Source organism: Anguilla anguilla, chromosome 15 (assembly GCF_013347855.1).
Source record: "Anguilla anguilla isolate fAngAng1 chromosome 15, fAngAng1.pri, whole genome shotgun sequence".
Taxonomy (NCBI): Eukaryota; Metazoa; Chordata; class Actinopteri; order Anguilliformes; family Anguillidae; genus Anguilla; species Anguilla anguilla.
The window spans coordinates 11,685,706-11,703,411 of NC_049215.1; the positions used below are offsets into that span (position 1 = coordinate 11,685,706).

Here is a 17,706-nt window from a genome sequence, read left to right on the forward strand (position 1 = left end):
CTCTAAAATTACACGTCCACTGCAACAGTCACCGTGCCACAGCCCTCTGCCTGGCAAGCATATCCTGCTCCCATACAATGCAGTAATCTGGTAATGCTGTACAATGATCTTCCAGTGATTTACAGTGACCTGCCAGTGTTTTGCAATAATCTGGCACTGATTTACCATAATCTGCCAGTGATTTAAAGTAATCTGACACTGATTTACAATAATCTTCCACTGATTTACGATAATCTGCCAGTGATTTACAGTAATCGGCCTGTGATTTACAATAATCTGCCAGTGATTTACAATAATATGCCAGTGATTTACAATAATCTGACACTGATTTACAATAATTGTCCACTGATTTACAATAATCTACCAGTATTTTACAATAATCTGACATTGATTTACAGTAATCGGCCTGTGATTTACAATAATCTACCAGTGATTTACAGTAATCGGCCTGTGATTTACAATAATCTGCCAGTGATTTACAGTAATCGGCCTGTGATTTACAATAATCTGCCAGTGATTTACAGTGATCTGCCAGTGATTTAAAATAATCTGCCAATGATGTACAGTGATCTGCCAGTGATTTAAAATAATCTGCCTGTGATTTACAATGATCAGTACAGTACATTGCAGTAATTTGTCAGTACTTTACAAAAACATATCAGTGCTTAAACAATCTGTCAGTCGGGTTATAAACTGCTTTACAGTCATCTGTCTGCCATTTAACATAATCTTTACCAGCACTTTACAGTAATCTTCCTATATTTTAAACTCCTTTTAATCATTTAATTAGGGTCATTTAGATTTTATTACAGCAACAATTGTTTTCTGTGGGTGAAATATAGTGTTAAAGGAACCATTAACCATGGGTCTCAAATTAGTAGCAAATGGCTGCCAACAGTTCTTTCAAATGTAAATAAATAATGCTGGGCAGGCTAATTCAATCTAATTAATAATAGCTGATGACCAATGGAGTTTCTGAGCCTGGGGATGCAAGCAAAAACATTTACTCAGTTTCCCACAATTCAAGTGGTTAATAAGGCAAGATGCCTTTCTGTGTGTGTTATCAGACAGCTGTGAATCATGTCATTTGTTTGTGGATGTTTCTGGACCATTATGTCATTGTACAAAATGGCCTCCGTTCCCAGGGACATTCTCCAGACATGTTGCTTGTTGTCATAGCGCTGTGGTTCCAGATATTCATTCGATATGATTATAGCAAAGTTATGAAGTTATTGGCCTGTACTGTCCCTTTGAATTCTTGATGACTTTTCCAGAAGTCAAGGGTGGCAGTAAGATTTTTGTGTTTATGGAGGTCGAGGGGACTGGAGCTTGTGTGACTGTAGCGTGCGTCAGCTGGATGTGTCAATAAGCTGGAGCCAGTGCTCAGTTTGTCTTGGGGACAGACAGCAGGCAAACAGAGCTGTTTACTGGAGACCTCCCGAAGCACACAGAGGTCTGGAGTGGGGTGTGTGGGGGGGAGGTGGGGGAAGAGGTGCGGGCTGACGGGGGGGCTTTGATGGAGGGGGGGCCTCTGGCCTGTGTCTGCTTCCTCCAGCGGGAACCCCGACACAGAGGGGCCCACACACCCTGGTGAGAACCCCAATAAAGACGCGGGTGAGAATGCTGTCACGGGCGATGGAAAGCAGGGCCCTGTCCCGCGTTTTCTTTTAATTGAGAGACAACAAGGGTCTGTTTCCTTTTTGGTGGGGGAGGAGTTATCAGAACGGCTGTCTATTTCAGTAGCTGTTTTCGCTCTGTCTCCCCGCCCCCCCCAGACCCCCCCCCCCCCGACCCCCCACCCCCCAATCGGTCCTGTGTTCCTGCACTTGAAATATTTCTCTGGAGAGGCCCCGCCCACTCACACTGTCAGCCCGAGCTCGTTCGTGAGCGAGAAGTCCATGCCCGATCCCTGACGCGCCAATCAAAAGAGGAAAACTCAAAAGAGGAATGAAATGACGGACATGCGATATGTTTTGATGAAGTGACCTCTGCCGTAATAACCTAACTTTCGCAGACTTGGTGGAGCGAGGGAGAGAATCCAGTCTGCTAACATTACAGAATCAAAAAGAAATGTTTAAACGGACTATAGGGACTCGTAAGTGGCATGAGAAATTTCATAAAAGACTCTTAGCGTCGGGTTTCCCCTTTTGTTTGGCTTGGAGCCTCGCGTGAGTGGAACAGGATACAGGAGAGGCGGGATAGTTTTACCCGTCACCCACGCCCGCCCGCCCGCCCGCACGCACGCCCGCCCGCCCGCCCGCCCGACGGACGGTGCGAGAGGCTGGCGAACACAGACGGGTCGCTGCTGCGAACGGGCAGCTAGCTGGAGTCAGCTGCTGAGATCCTGCAGTGCGTGATGGGAAATAATCCGCCCCGGCTTTCCGCAGACGGCTGCTTGAACCCGCACGGATGACGTCGTGGGCAGGCCCGAGAGACGGCCCGGCTCGGGGCCAAGGGGGGGGGGGGCTTGGCGAAAAGGCAATGAAAAAGGCATTTCTTTGAGAAACATCGGAGCCGCCGATGCAGAAAGGGGCTCCACAAAGGCCGCGCTAAGGGAAGATAATGGCGGAGTTTTGTGCCTTTTGTGCCCTCGTCGAGGAAGCGGAATGGCGGTCAGGGCTTAAAAGACTCCCGGGCCTCGGGTTTCTGTAAAAAAAGGCAGAGACGGGGCGTCCCATTTCTGTGTAATTTGTCCAGCCGGCTTTCTTGTCGTCTTTGTCGAGACGAGGTTCTTCCGCGGCGGAGTCTTCCCTTTTTTTTGCGCCCTTTTGTCTGGGGCCCGACGTGGCGGAGTGCCCGCTGCACCTGGCAACCGGGAGCCCCCGTGGTGACGCTCCCCGGCGGTCCCCCCCCACCCCTGGCCCCGCCTCCCGAGCGTCCCCGGCGGCCCGCTCCTCCTTCCTGCGCGAGGAGGCGCCCGCCCGAGCCGCGCTCGCTTCGTTTTTCGGGCGCACGGCTCATTACCGGCGACCCGCCGAATGTCCCTCTCCCACGACCGCGCCACTCTTTCACTCTCAACGGGCTTTTGTCCAATTTTTTTCTTCTTCTCCAGTCTCTGTTTATTGGGGGGGGGGGGCAAAAAAATGTGACTGGGGGACAATTAGAGCTCCAGCAGAGCTGTGGAGGGTCATGTGACCTTGTTTATCAGTGTTTGGAGGGCGGTAATACAACTCCCCACCCCCGTTCCCCTTGACAACACTGAATTTACGTTGGATATACAGAGGGGAAAAATCCCTTTTTGATTCCTGAAACGAAAGATTGTGTCGGGGCATGGCAGATCATTCCACACACTTCCTCCTTCCCTTTGAATTTTTGTCTTTTTCTAAAGAATGGTTTTCAATACCTCCACATTCATTTGAGGAAGATGGCACTTTAAATGGAGTTAAGAGGAATATTGGGTTTCAGTGGACAGAGTGGAGACTTAGGAGTGTCCTTGACCGTGTCCTTGACTGTACTGTGAGTGAGGTAGATCTCCTGTACTGTGAGTGCGGTAGATCTCCTGTTGTTCTGTGAGTGAGGTAGATCTCCTGTACTGTGAGTGAGGTAGATCTCCTGTACTGTGAGTGCGATAGATCTCCTTTTGTACTGTGAGTGAGGTAGATCTCCTGTATTGTGAGTGAGGTAGATCTCCTGTATTGTGAGTGATGTAGATCTCCTGTACTGTGAGTGCGGTAGGGCCCCTGTACTGTGAGTGCGGTAGGGCCCCTGTTGTACGGTGAGTGAGGTAAACCTCCTGCAGTAGTGTGAGTAGGGTGATTCTACACCAGCTTTGACGTACAGCAAGCAGTTAAAACAGAAAAGGAACATTTAAACCAAGCAGGTTATTTGAAATATCATCTTTGAATATTTTAACGAAACATTATTTTTAACAAAATTGCGACCAAGTTGTCATAAGGCGTTTCTTCCAGTAGGAATCAATTACTGCATTATACGATAGTACCGGGACCTGTATCCTGCAGCTAATGAGAGAATTTGACTTTGTGTCTTCATAGGCTATGACTTTTTAAATCTCAGAAATACGACTTTAAAATCTTGCAAATACGACTTAAATTTCAAAAATGCAAGATTAATCTCACAAATACGACCTTAAAACATGAATTCCCTACTTTAAAAGCTTGGATATTGGGGAAAAATACAGTGTTTTGAAATATATATACATCTGCCTTCTGGAGACTCAAAATTATAAGCAAGAATTGTTTTTTTCTCTTAATACACATAGTTTTGTGAGTTCAGCATTCATAAAAACAAACTGGCCAAATTGAGTCAAAGGACAAATGTAGAATTGATTGAATGCAGGCCTAAATCTTAAACGGGTCGCTTACAAAGAGTCTTTTATAATAGTTATTCCTTGTTTGTTGTAAGTTACAAAATAACAAAAAGTCCATTAGCAGTAATGCTTAGGCACTGCAAAAGATGCTATCAGCCAGACTCAAGGTCAGCGGTTCCTTAATGCATTTTGTTGCTACGATACTGTCCTCTTAGCATTTTGTTGCTGAGTAACAGCGGACTCCCACTGAAATAGCCTTGGACGGCTCAACCCTGAAGCACCGGTTGCCATTGGCTATCCTGGGCAACAGGAACCCAGTGGATCTCCAAACCGCCTCGCTGCCCTGTTCCTCGTTCCTGTGGACGTGTAGCATGGAATGCGAGGGTGTGTCAGATTGGACTTTTCCAGAAACATCTCTGCATCGGGTCTGTACATCACAGCAGGCCTAACAGCACATTGATGGGACATAGCCGATCGGCGGTTGTACAGCAGACGAATGTCGTACCTGCTCAGGTAGGGAGCAAAGCCAGGTTCCTCCAGCAGCCCCTGTGGGATCTTGGTGTCTGCGATGGTCAGCTGCTCAGGTAGGGAGCAAAGCCAGGTTCCTCCAGCAGCTCCTGTGGGATCTTGGTGTCTGCGATGGTCAGCTGGTCAGGCTTGAAGGCCAGGCCCGCGATGGCCCGGTGAAAGGTCAGGATTCAGTGACGCTCGGGCCTACTTTCTGACCCTTGGCCATCGGCTCCTGAGCTGACAGCACACGGCATAATTTCGTTTCCCATGGGGACGTGTCGATCTGAGCAGAACCGATGGACAGGGCGACGGGCTGGCTCTCGCGGTCATCGCCTCGCGTCACGTGACCCTGGCGGGGTTTCCGACCCCACGGCGGGTGGAGAGCGGCCGGCGGTCGCGGCGGCACGCGGATGACTTTGCGGGGTCAGACAGCGGATGGCGCTCTGCTGGAAAACGAAGGCTGATCCACGAGCAGAGGACCAGCGGAACCGTAAAAGGGAGGGGCCGGGCGCACGCGAAACGCCCCCTGTGATTACCTCACATTCGCTGTAGTGCCATCCCGACCTCCCCCTGTTGAGTTATGCTCGCTGTGAAACTCGAGACGGAATCCCTGATTAAACGGACGGCTGGCGACTCGACGGCGCACGCCGGCGTTTCTGGAATACCGCGAATGACCTCACGCCCGCGGCGTCCACGCGCCCTCGTTTATTTACGGTAACCCCCGCCGTGTTTTTAATGACGGCTCGGGGGGGGATTGTCCCGGGAGATTAATCTGGCGCTTGTGGGATCCCGGAAAAGATCAGAGGGACTTGGCGGGTATCTGGCGGCTCGACCACGGCCGCGGCGGTCCCCGCGAGGGGCTCTGGATGCCCCGATAAACAGCTGGCACATCGACTGTGCTGACAGATAGCCCAGGCGCCACCGCACCTCTGCTGCTCAGAGGCCTCACTCTAGACAGAGTCGCCCCAGAGGATCATGGGTCCTCACTCTCGCGGTAGACAGAGTCGCCCCAGAGGATCATGGGTCCTCACTCTCGCGGTAGACAGAGTCGCCCCAGAGGATCATGGATACTCACTCTCGCGGTAGACAGAGTCGCCCCAGAGGATCATGGATCTGTTGTCCATGTGGACGTAGAATGCCTGAGGGGGATGTCTTAATGTTGATTTGACCGAAGTAGGCCATCTGTAAACAGCACCGTAAGAGAAGGGATGCCTGTGCCCAACACTTTGACCTAACCCTGGCTACATGGCGTAATGCAGTGGCTACTTGACACATTAGTATTTAAAAGCGTGTCTGAATCGCAGCATGTATCTGTTGACTAGGGCTACGCCACAGCCTGCTGCTGGCATTAACAGTCTATGCAGTTGTTTAGGGCCACAACTGAAAAGTAATTTCTTTTGGAACAAAAAAAGTTCCCTACTCCGCTATTGATTCTGTCAACTGGTGCTGAAAATGTCATGTTCAAAAGATTTCCAAATCATAGTCACCTGAACCTCTTGTTTATTGTAACTCATCATTTTGCCAGCTGAACTCACAAGCAAATCTACACTGACACTCTGGACTGATTCTCACTGCTTAATAATACCTTAGTAAATATTTTGTTATACATTAAAATTTACATATAAATAAAAAGTTTTTCCACTGTTACTTCACCTGCATTTATAATGACTTCCATCCTGTTCCCATGACTGACAATGTGCTGCCCTGTGTAGAAGTGTTATCTCGGTCTGATAGTAATGTCCCACAGGTGCACTGACCTGGCTGTCGGAAATGCGCGGTGCTAGCCGTCACACTGTGTCACTGTGTGTGTCACACTGCGTCACTGTGACACTGTTCAAACTGCGTCACTGTGTCTGTGTCACACTGTGTCACTGTTCAGACTGCGTCACTGTTCACTCTGAATGACCGAGTTCCTGGAGTCTCACCGGATGCATCCCTCACTAGGAGTCAGACAAAGCGAGCCGAACACCAGGCTTTTCATTCACAGGCAGGCCCCTGGGCTTGCCCCTTTTCTGAAATCGGCTATAGTGCCTTTTCTGTCCTTCTCCTCTTTACCATGCACAAGCTTCCCCTGTAAGGCTATGCATTTTTAGCACGCTAAAGACAGGAAATGGATATTAGGAATTTGAGTGCTGCTTTAACTTTGGAGTGCATGGCTCTCAGTTAATCAAATTTTCCGATTCCCAGCACAGGATCTCTAATCAGGCCGGCGCTGTTTCGGTCAGCCGGCGCCCTCTTAGCACAGTGCTAATAAGCCCTTCGGTTTGCACAGCGCTGTTTCCCCGAGTGCTTACAATCTGCCGTGATAACAGATCGCTGAGTCGACGGCCCCTGCTGCGAGAGGACGGCGGGTAATCTCCGTAGGAGAAAAGTCGCGGAAAATTCACCTTCAGCCGCCCGGCGCTCCCTGATACGAAGCGCACAAACGCTCGATTGCTTTTTTCCCCCCCGGAGAATCGATTTACGACCGGCGGCCAATAACGATTCGGAGACACAAAAAAAAAAGAAAGAAAAAAAAACTGACGAGCGGTCGCGTTTGCGCGTGACGGTCGGAAACGAGGCCGCGGCGGTTTTGGTCTTTAATGGAATACGCCGGAGAAGATCCATCACTGACCCCGCTGGCGCCCGGCCAGGCACGATCAAACGCCGAATAATTCCTGCGCTGATATCTGCATCGGCGCTGCCAGAATGCGTGCGGATTAATTAGCCGGGTCTGATTCAGCATCTTCGGCCGGTAGCTGAGAAACACTGCCCCCCCCCCCCCCCCCCCCCCGAGAAGGGGAGGTCATTTTTTTGTGACTCAGACCTTTTGGAGAAAAAAGGTTTAGGTTTTTTTTTTGGGCAGAGCTCTTCTCGAGCAGTTCTTATACGTTGCTGTATGTTCCTGAGGAAAGTGCACCTGGTCAAACTCCAGTATGGGCTTCCTGTTGCATATTAATGATGCGCTTTTGAGTACCATGTCACTGTCTCTGGTACTGTGTAGTTTCACCAAGATTTCTGCATTTCTCTTTGTTTTTATGTAGTGATCAGTACAATGGTGGAAGTGACTGCAGTGTGACAAAGCAGTGTTATCACACTATTGCTACGGTATTAGCCTACCTCATTGTCCTGAGGTTTACAGTGAGGCCTTACCGATGAGAAATGATTCGTTTTGGTCAGAAATGGGTAGATTTTTAAAATAGTTTTGTCTCATGGAAGGCAGATATTTAATGAACCGCTTGAGACTGCAAACATTTGGCTTTCCATTCCTGAACCTTTAGCCCCCTTCTCCCCTTCCCAACACCCTGAAGAGAGGACCTGTTTATCATAAATCTAGACATGCAGCAACAGTATGTCCAAGAATGCCCACACATGAAACCCTTCCAGGAGTGAGTGAGATAGACAGCTCAGACCTGGATACCAGCTCCATGCTGAGTCACTGTCACCGGCCCAGTCAAAGCGACACACGGGGCGGAGCTTCATTTTATTTTCGGTTGGGAAGCCGTGTTTCGTCTTCCGGCGTCTGTTTTAACAGCAGATCGCCACACGTCATAGTCTCATAGCAGGCTTCCTGAGGGGTAATTCTTACGCCTCCACAGCAGAGCCGTCCCTAAGGGTGGGTTGTGGGCGGGCCTAATTGGGCCACGCCCACCCGCTCAGAACACTGTTCCCCCCAGGAAATACATCTGATCATTTTCATAACACCGAACCCTGGCGATGAGTCTTCTCCACAGCATTTATTACTGTGGGCTTATTACTGGTCAGGTCCTCGGTCACAGAAAGGACGATGCTGTTTTATTAAGGCGCGGGCTCGATCGAGGGCTTTATTGCACTTCACAGTCCGGGCGCTCGCTGTTTAAATGGCTTTTGCTTAGGCCCCATTACAGAAGCAATGCATCGCCCGGCCTTTATTAATGGGCTGCTGGCAGGCTCAGCGCTGTAGAACCGCAGGGCCCTGGCGTTCACACAGAGGCGCTGCTCGCGTCGAAGCAGAGCCGTTTCCGTGAGTCAGGTGTCCTGGGGGATTAAAGGCACGGGAGATGGCGCCGGTTCGTCCATCGTTTCGGTTTATTCAGTATTCACAAAGAAACAAAGAAAATTTGGGAATAAAAAAAAGACCCGGATGTAGCAGTCGATGCCAAATGGTTTGCGAACGCACATTTCTGTTCTGCCTCACGATTAGCAGTGTGCGCACTGTGGTCTGAACACTGCGGCCTGAACACTGCGACCTGGACCCTGTGATATGCACACTGTGGTCTCCATGCTACAGTCTGGCTGACTTTATCCATATTATCTGCAAACTGATTCATGCTCATTGCTTTTTCAAGATAACAGTCATCCTAAGTACCTCTCAGCTTGCAATGGTTAACCATAATCGCTCTATAATCACAGTACTGCCTGCCCTGAACTGGCTCGCCTATCAGAACAGGACACTGTGAGATTTCAGTGAGGAAGTCTCTCAATGACCTCTGACCCCGAAGGGACGGCCAATCCAACGTCAACACAGCCAGAACGGGGAGTGTCAGCATTCCGGTTGCCACAACACATAATATTTATGTATTGGCAGCCAATTGGAAGGCTTCGCCGTGGGGGGTGGGCCAGGAGAGCCTGTGGGTGCATTATCACCCCTGTCCAGATGGTGGCAGTACTGTGGCCAGGAGGGTTAATGCAAGTCTGCTGCTCGAGCAGCAGGACAGACTGGCCCAAAATGGCGGTTTTTCTGTGCACGCCCATAGCGAAATATCGCTCACCTTCCTGCTTTAGCGGCCTCCAAGCTGACTTACAGTAGCGGGGACACTACCTGAATAGTAATGAGGCAGAAAAACAAAACAAAAATAATCTGTTTTATTTAGAATGTCATATTAGGCTCACAACATGAATGAATAAGTGGATTAAATGGATATATGGCACAAAACAAAGCACGCTGTCAGGGTTCCCACTCGTCCTGGAAAACCTTGAAAACCTGGAAATTTATCGAGTCAAGCTATTAAACACTATATTTAGAGCTGAGATAGCATATTTTTCTGTATTTGTTCTGTATTTTTCTCCGCTTTTCTTTTGAATGATTGTGGTACTTGCACATTGCCCCCCCTGCCCCCCCCCCCCGGTTCTCCACCAGCTTTGGGCTACTGTTGTCCATGTCTCATGTCTCAAGTCTAAGTCATGGAAATTGTCCTTGAAAAGTCCTGGAAAATGATTTCCTAAAATGAGTGGGAAGCCAGCACTGTGCTTGTTCCATCCCCCATTCATGCTGCTCAAATCACTCAAACACTGCAACTCGAAAAATGACAAAAAGTGCGTGACTCATATTAAAATACGAGATCGTGTATAAAATGAAACCAGTGTTGAGGAGCTAAGGTTCCTTCTGTGGAAGATGGATGATGTAACTGCTGCATGACTTCAAGTCGCACCCATTATCAGTTTCCAACACATTCGTAAAAAAAACAAACTGTTTTTATTGAGTGAATTCTGCAACTGTGCAAACATGTGCTGCATATTATATGCCTGACATATGGTGATGTGTGTGGTTCAGACTATGAAATTTTAATGACTCTATTAAGTTCGGATAATATCCCAAATGTTTCACCTCAGGAAAAGGAGAGTTGTTGTTTTGTTTTGGCCTTCAGGTACACTGAAAGTTGTAGTTATTTAGTTTTGTACTAAATGTGCAAGTCTGGGCATGTGAGTCTGCTGTATGTGTGTGTGTCTGTGTGTGTGTGTCTGTGTGTGCGTGAATGCATGTGTGTGTGTGTCTGTGCATGTACGTGCATACATGTGTGCGTGTACGTGTGCGTGCGTGTGTGTGTGTGTATGTGTGTGTGTGTTTGAGTGCCTGCATATGTGTGAGAAAATGTGTGTGTCTGTTTTTGTGTGTGTGAGACGGTGAAAGTGACTGAGAAAATATCTGTGTGTTTCTGTGGGTGAGTGTGTGTGTGTGTGAGAGAGAGTGTGTGTGTGAGAGAGCACGTGTGTATGAGTGTTTGTGTGTGTGCGTGTGTCTATTTGACTGCATATTTGTGTGATTGTGTGAGAGTGTGCAAAACAGTGTCTGTGTGTGCATGTGTGTGTGTGTGAGAGAGAGAGTGAGAGAGAGAGAGAGTGTATGAGAGTGTGAATCTGTGAATATTAGCCTGTTTGTCTGTGGCCACAAGATGGAGGTGTTGCTGAGGAGGAGGGAGCTTCAGAATTCAGTGCCCAGCCCAGCACTGGCATCTGCGTTGGAGACTTATACACAGAGCACAGACCAGCACTGGCACCTGCGTTAGAGACTTATACACAGAGCACAGCCCAACACTGGCCCCTGCGTTATAGACTTAAACACAGAGCACAGCACAGCCCAGCACTGGCACCTGCGTTAGAGACTTATACACAGAGCACAGCACTGCCCAGCACTGGCACCTGCGTTAGAGACTTATACACAGAGTACAGCCCAGCACTGGCACCTGCGTTAGAGACTTATACACAGAGTACAGCCCAGCACCGGCACCTGCGTTAGAGACTTATACACAAAGTACAGCCCAGCACTGGCACCTGCATTAGAGACTTATACACAGAGTACAGCCCAGCACTGACACCTGCGTTAGAGACTTATACACAGAGTACAGCCCAGCACAGAGTCAACTCATGTACAGAAAAAAATTCAGAAATTAAATTACATCAATCAACTCTCCCAAACAAAACAAAACAAAAAAAAAGAGTCAAAAAGAAAGACTGCCCTGAAATGGGTCAGCCCTGTCTAATGCCTCTCCGAACTCAGATAGGCCAGCTTAGTCTACCTTCCACCTTAACCATGAGGCCTTCACATACAATAAACTCACCACAGAAATAAGACCCTCCCAAAAACCAGAGGCTTTTAATGCAGAAAACATAAAACCATGATCAACACGGTTCAAAGACTTCTCTTTTAATCATACAATATGATTTATCCTTACGAACTAGGATACCCTGGTAGTCCTTTAACCTGTTTGCCAGTACCATTGAAAGAAGTTTATAATCAGAACACAAAAGAGCCACAGGCCGCCAGTTCTTTGGTAGTGCCAAATCCCCTTTCTTCGGAAGCTGGGTAAGGGCTGCACGGCAACAGGAACCAGGTAACGAGCTCCTTTTAACACAATCAAGCGACACTTCCTGAAAATCAGCGCCTAAATACTGCCAAAAAATGTTTACACAATTCTGCAGGCTGTCCAACTATTCCAGGTGCTCGACCTGAAGCCAGCTGTCCTGCTGCTTTTGTTAGCTGTGCCTCAGTCTCCAAGACATCCTGTTCTCATCCTGTGAGGCAGCCCCCCGAATAAACTCTGTAGCACACTATTTATTACATTCCTCTGCCCTATAGAGGGCAGTATAGAGCTCCACTGCGTGCCTCCTCGTTTCAGCTAAATCTGTGGTCAGCCTACCATCTGGAAGATGAAGGCTGGTCATCTAGTTGCTCAAAGCCATTGACAGTCGCTGACAATCAGCAACAATTGCCTCCTTTTAAACGCCCACCCCACTGGCCAGTTCTAGCTGGCTAGGCTCAACAGCCCCAACTTCCTGTGCACCCTCAGCCACAGTTCCATTGTTAACTTCAGCACCACTCGCTGCCTTGGTGATCTCCTGGCCGGGTTCAGCCTGTGCTTCTGCCTGTGCTTCCCCTGATGGTTGCTCTGGTTCTGTTGAGCGAGGGATAGTCTCATGTCAGGGGTAGAACGCACTTCCTCTTGCATGGTCTTCTCCTGTTCTCCCTGCACACCCGTCCCCTCACCAGGGTCATGTGAGGGAGGCGGAGTGCCTGCCCTAGCCTCAGCCAGTTGTTTATGTGGACAGGCGAAACGCCTGGGACCAACATGCACATCACACAGAAAAACACCATTCTCAATCAGCCGATTGACAAAACGTTCTTCCGTCAGAAAGACAACCGCAGCTTCATTCATGTTCAATACACGTGCCAGATTGACATGTCCACCAGAGAGGAGGACCTCTGATCTACTGTGAGAGACAACTGGAATCCTGCACCTAAAGATTCTCTGTCTCACTATGAGAGGTTCTGTTTTCTCCAGAAGTTTGTAAAGATGGAATGGTGCAAGATTAAAAAAAAAATAATAATAAAAAATCACCATATTGATGTAATTTGACCTTAAAGAACAGCTTTTAATGACTTGGGTGGGAGTATATCTTTGAGAACATTATAGAAAAATCTGTTTTTTCCCTGTATCTGCAGAATAAAGACAGGCTTTACTTTTCCTTCTAGCCATAACATCAGAAGGAAAGCAGTAGTGAAGATGAAACTGCTCAAATATGGTGCAGTAATTTTTTGAATTTACATATTTTTATATATATACATATATACATTTTATATATATACATATATACATTTTGTGATGCTTTATGTAATGCTTCCCACAAGAGAACACTCTGGGTGAAGCATGCATTGGACGGTTACTGGGGCCTAGGGTTACCTGTGTATTGTGCATGTGTGTGTGTGTGTGTGTGTGTGTGTGTGTGTATGTTGTGGATGTGTGCTTGTGTGTGCGGGGGTTGTGTGCTTGTGTGTGTGTTTTTGCATGAGAGTGTGTGTGTGTGTGCATGCTCTCAGGTAGATATGTGTGTGTATGTGTGTGTGCGTGTGGTGTGGTTGGGTTCTGTGTTTTTGTGTGTCTGTGTGTATATGTTGTGCGTGTGTGCTCGTGTTTGTGTGTGTGTGTGTGTGTATGTGTCTGTACCTGTGCATGTGCGCATGTGTGTGTGTGTCCGCGTCTGTGCAGTGTGTGTGTGTGTGTGTGTGTGTGTGTCTATGCATGTGTGTGCATGTGTGTGTGCCTGTGGTGTGGGTGGGTGTGTGTTTTTGTATGTGTGCATGTAGATATGTTGTGGGTGTGTGCTCGTGTGTGTATGTATGTGTATGTGTGGAGCTTGGCTGACTGTAGGAGAGCCTTCTTGGTCTTAAATGGGTCACAACTGACAGCAGGACCCTGGAGATCTTTACCATTTACCCTCTTTGCACTTTGGACAGCTGAAAGTCAAGCAGCGGTGTGTGTGTGCGTGTGTGTGTGTGTGTGTGTGTGTGTGTGTGTGCGCGTGTGCGTACGCACAGTTGAAAAATAACTCTCCTGCCTCTCATCTCCAGGGACTCTTAGCCCGATGTAACCCTGTGTGCTCTCTATGCTGTCAGCCTGTCCTGCATGAAGCAGTGCTGCTAACGCTAGGCTAAGCTATCCGCGTGTAACAGAATGGAAGAACAAATTTCACAGACAGGCAGCCTCTCCCTTCGCATTTAAGTCTGCAATATATGACGAGCTATGACTCGGTTCATTAGTGCAGTAATGTTCATTTACGCATGTTTATTAACAGGGGAAAGCTAGTGGAGTTAATGTATCGAGACCCGGAAACTGAGGCATGTTAGCCTATGTGTGTGTGTTTTCATGTATCTGTGTGCATGCGTGTGTGTGTGAATGTGTGTGTATATGTTTTTGTGTGTGTTTGTATGTAAGTGCGTTTGCATGTGTTTGTGTGGACATGTGTGTGTGTTTGTGCGTGTGTGTGTGTGTGTGTGTGTGTGTGTGTGTTTGTGCATGTGTGTGTGTTTGTGCATGTGTGTGTGTTTGTGCGTGTGTGTGTGTGTGTGTGTGTGTGTGTTTGTGTGGGTGTGTAGTTGGGTGTGTGCTGTGTGTGTGCTGTGTTTACCGCTCTTCCCTTGGCTTCAGTGCCGGATGGGAGGGGTGGGGGGTTACTATAGTTGGTCCTTGCCTGTCCTGGAGAGGACTTCCTGTGCAGGGTCTCCTGTTTCCTGTCTGCGGTGTGTTGATGGAAAGTGCGCGTTTTCCCAGGGTGTTTGCAGCTCAGCAGTTCTGCAGATCACAGCCTGGGGAACAGTTTGTTCCTTTCACCGAATCGGGCTCATTATTAAAAATGCAGGCCCTCCCCAATATTATTATTAACCCCCCCAACCCCCTCCCCATTTTTCTCCATTGTGCATGCAGCCCATTTTTACTGCAATAACTGCACGTCCAAAAACCTGCACTGACAGAAATGTATGGCCCCTTTTCCACTGCTGTGCCACACCGTGCCATACCATGCATCCACGATCACTTGTTCCAGATGCGTTTCCATTGCCAGCAGAAGCACGCCGTGGATAGTTCTCAGAACTAGAACTCGCTACCCAGAGAGGTACTAAAAAAAAACGTGCCAGGAACTATGGGGTGGAGCGAGCGGTCCTGCACATCCCTGATTGGTCAAAAGCAAACGCCCCGTGAATCTGAGCAAGCCATCCGCCATTTTTAAGTACACGGTACAAATTTGAAAGAAATTAAATTAGGGCAGCCTTACCAAACGAAACTGTAATTACGCCTCGACTTGATCCCCAATGAGTAAGCATTTCCTTGCAGCAGCACATAATTATGATATAGCCAATATCATTTATGGCTGCCGCAAAACGTTTTTATGCTAAGAAATAGCTGAATAGGTCTTTCTGGTACTTTAAAGCAGAACATTAATGTTTCGCTCAAAGTAAGTGAAGAAAATCACTTATTCAGACATTATGTTATGGTTGGTTAAAAGTTGGGCATACTTGTATTTTTGTTACTTTTTTGCTACCAATACCTAACATTACTAAATCACAATAAAAATTGATAGTGGGGACAAAAAAATAATTTTGTCGCTGAGATGCGGATTTGGCAGGTACAGGCTAATACAGGAATGAACTTGGTGACAGAGATTTATTCATAGCTAGCTATCCATTTCACACATATATTTAAGTGGTGCGTTAGATATGTCAGTAATAACCACAGCTGCAGCAATGCAGGAAATAAAATGTAAATAGCGTAAATAACGTATGTCAAATCTGTGATATCAGTGCTTGCAATTTTCCGAAAACCATGCTAAGCCATCGGAGCGGGACTTCACGCTCCCCCAGTGCTGGGAACATGGAACATTGAACACGGAACATGGAACGTTGCCAAGCGTGCCTGTGAGCCTCGTTGTGTCTTCCATTCCACCCTCACATTCGGAAAAAGCATATTTTACCAAGTGATTCACAAGTCCAGGGAGAATTTCTCCAAATGTTAAATATTAAGGGAAAGTTTGACTGTAAAACAAGTATTTTCTTTTATGCATCACTTCCTCCCCAAGTCTCAGTATCATGGTTCTCCGAGCTCGGTGGAAACAGAGACCAGAATGAATTCTGGGAACTATCAAGGTTCTGGGTTCTTGTTGACTCCTGTTTTATGCAGTGGAAAAAGGGGCTCAAGCAGAAGGTCAGACTCGCGACGAACCCTCGTGTGAACAGGTGCAGCTTCGGCCAATCAGAAAGCGCCGAGCGAGGACCCCCCTCCCTGGGTGGTGATGAAGCGCCCCCCGGGTCTTGCTGAAGAGGTGAAAGCTGGAACGTTTTGGCTGAGAGGTGGAGTGGGGGGGGGGGGGGCATGGCAGCAGCCAGTGGGGCTGGGAGAATGCCTCCTGAATGGGTCCTCTTCGGGGTGCCATGTCTCACAGTCTGAGCTGAATGGGAAACACGCTCCCCGCCTCAACGGCAGTAAATCTGGGCCTGGCTTTAATGGGGCGGCTGGATATTTGGCTGAGCGTCCGTAGCCCTGTTAGCCTGCTGCGCGTCCTCATTTTAACACCCCCCCCCCCCCCCCCCCCCCCCGTCTGGTCCTGGATAGAGAGAGTTGGGGGCTCTTTGTAATGACTTTTCCCCTGTCCTACGCACCGGCCCCCCTGTCCTATACACTGGCCCCCCTGCCCTACACACCGGCCCCTGTCCTACACACCGGCCCCTGCCCTACACACCCACGCAAAGGCGTCTAATTGAAATGTCTGTGGTGTGTACAAAGGGAAGCCATTGGGTAATCCTTAAGTAGATACTGGCTGATTTAGGGCTTTGGACCGGCCTGGCCTCTGTCTGACCCCCACCCCGCCATGCTTCCAGCTCCGCCCGAGCTTTCCGCCCCCCCCCCCCACGCTGCACTGGGCGAGACGGGTATAACCGACTGGAACCAATCCATTCAGACTGTCTCCACGTTCTCTTCTGTGGGCCCCCTGCAGAGACTGGGCTCATGGTCACTGTCACATGCCCTGCTGATAGGGCCCTGTACATGTTGCCCTGGTGATAGCGCCCTATAGATGTTGCTGTGGTGTCAGAGCCCTGTAGATGTCGCTGTGGTGATAGGGCCCAGTAGATGTTGCCCTGGTGATAGGGCCCTGTAGATGATGCCCTTGTGATTGGGCCCTGTAGATGTTGCCCTGGTGATAGGGCCCTGTAGATGATGCCCTTGTGATTGGGCCCTGTAGATGTTGCCCTGGTGATAGGGCCCTGTAGATGGGAAAGTCTGCTGCCATGGGCTACAAGACTCACACAGTGCCTTCCTTCGTGGAAAGAAAGAAAATGTTTTGTAATTAAAGCTTAAGGTTGTTGGACCCATTCTGGTATTAGTTTCATAAATAAGAGCCACTGAGGTCCCATGGCCTCTTTTTGACCTTGAGGTCCAAGTGAAAAGTTCACTGCCCTGTCACAGCTTAACTGACTTCCAAAGTAAATTAAATTTGGCAGGAATTTGCTGGAAATTAAGTTAAAAATTGTGGGAAATGGAGGAAAATATGTGTACCTAAAAGTTCATATTTCAAAGACGCAGTGATTACTATTGAGTAAAAAAAGCCCAACACAAGAGCTTAGTGTATGATCAGCAAAGCTGTTTTTGTTGTTTTGTGGTGCTTCTCTGAATTTTAAAACAAACATTTAATTAAAAGTTGAGAAATGTAAATATAGTTTTGGAAAAACTAGCTAAAAAGCTTCAGAGAACTATATTACTGGTGGGTGCATATCACTTACTTGAAAAATGTTTTGAATCCACCTATTGGGGCTTATTTAATATTATAGTGATCCAGTTCATGCTTGCATCACTTTCTGAGATTATATTATCTTTATTAATCGCCACTTTGTGATTGGCTTACAAGTGTAACTCAGATTTTTGATT

General features: G+C 48.1%; 1 protein-coding gene across 8 annotated transcripts in view; it reads left to right on the forward strand.

The window, feature by feature from the left end:
• tns1b (tensin 1b) overlaps nucleotides 1–17,706 on the forward strand; it is a 221,163-nt gene that overhangs the window by 11,196 nt on the left and 192,261 nt on the right. The window lies entirely within an intron of this gene.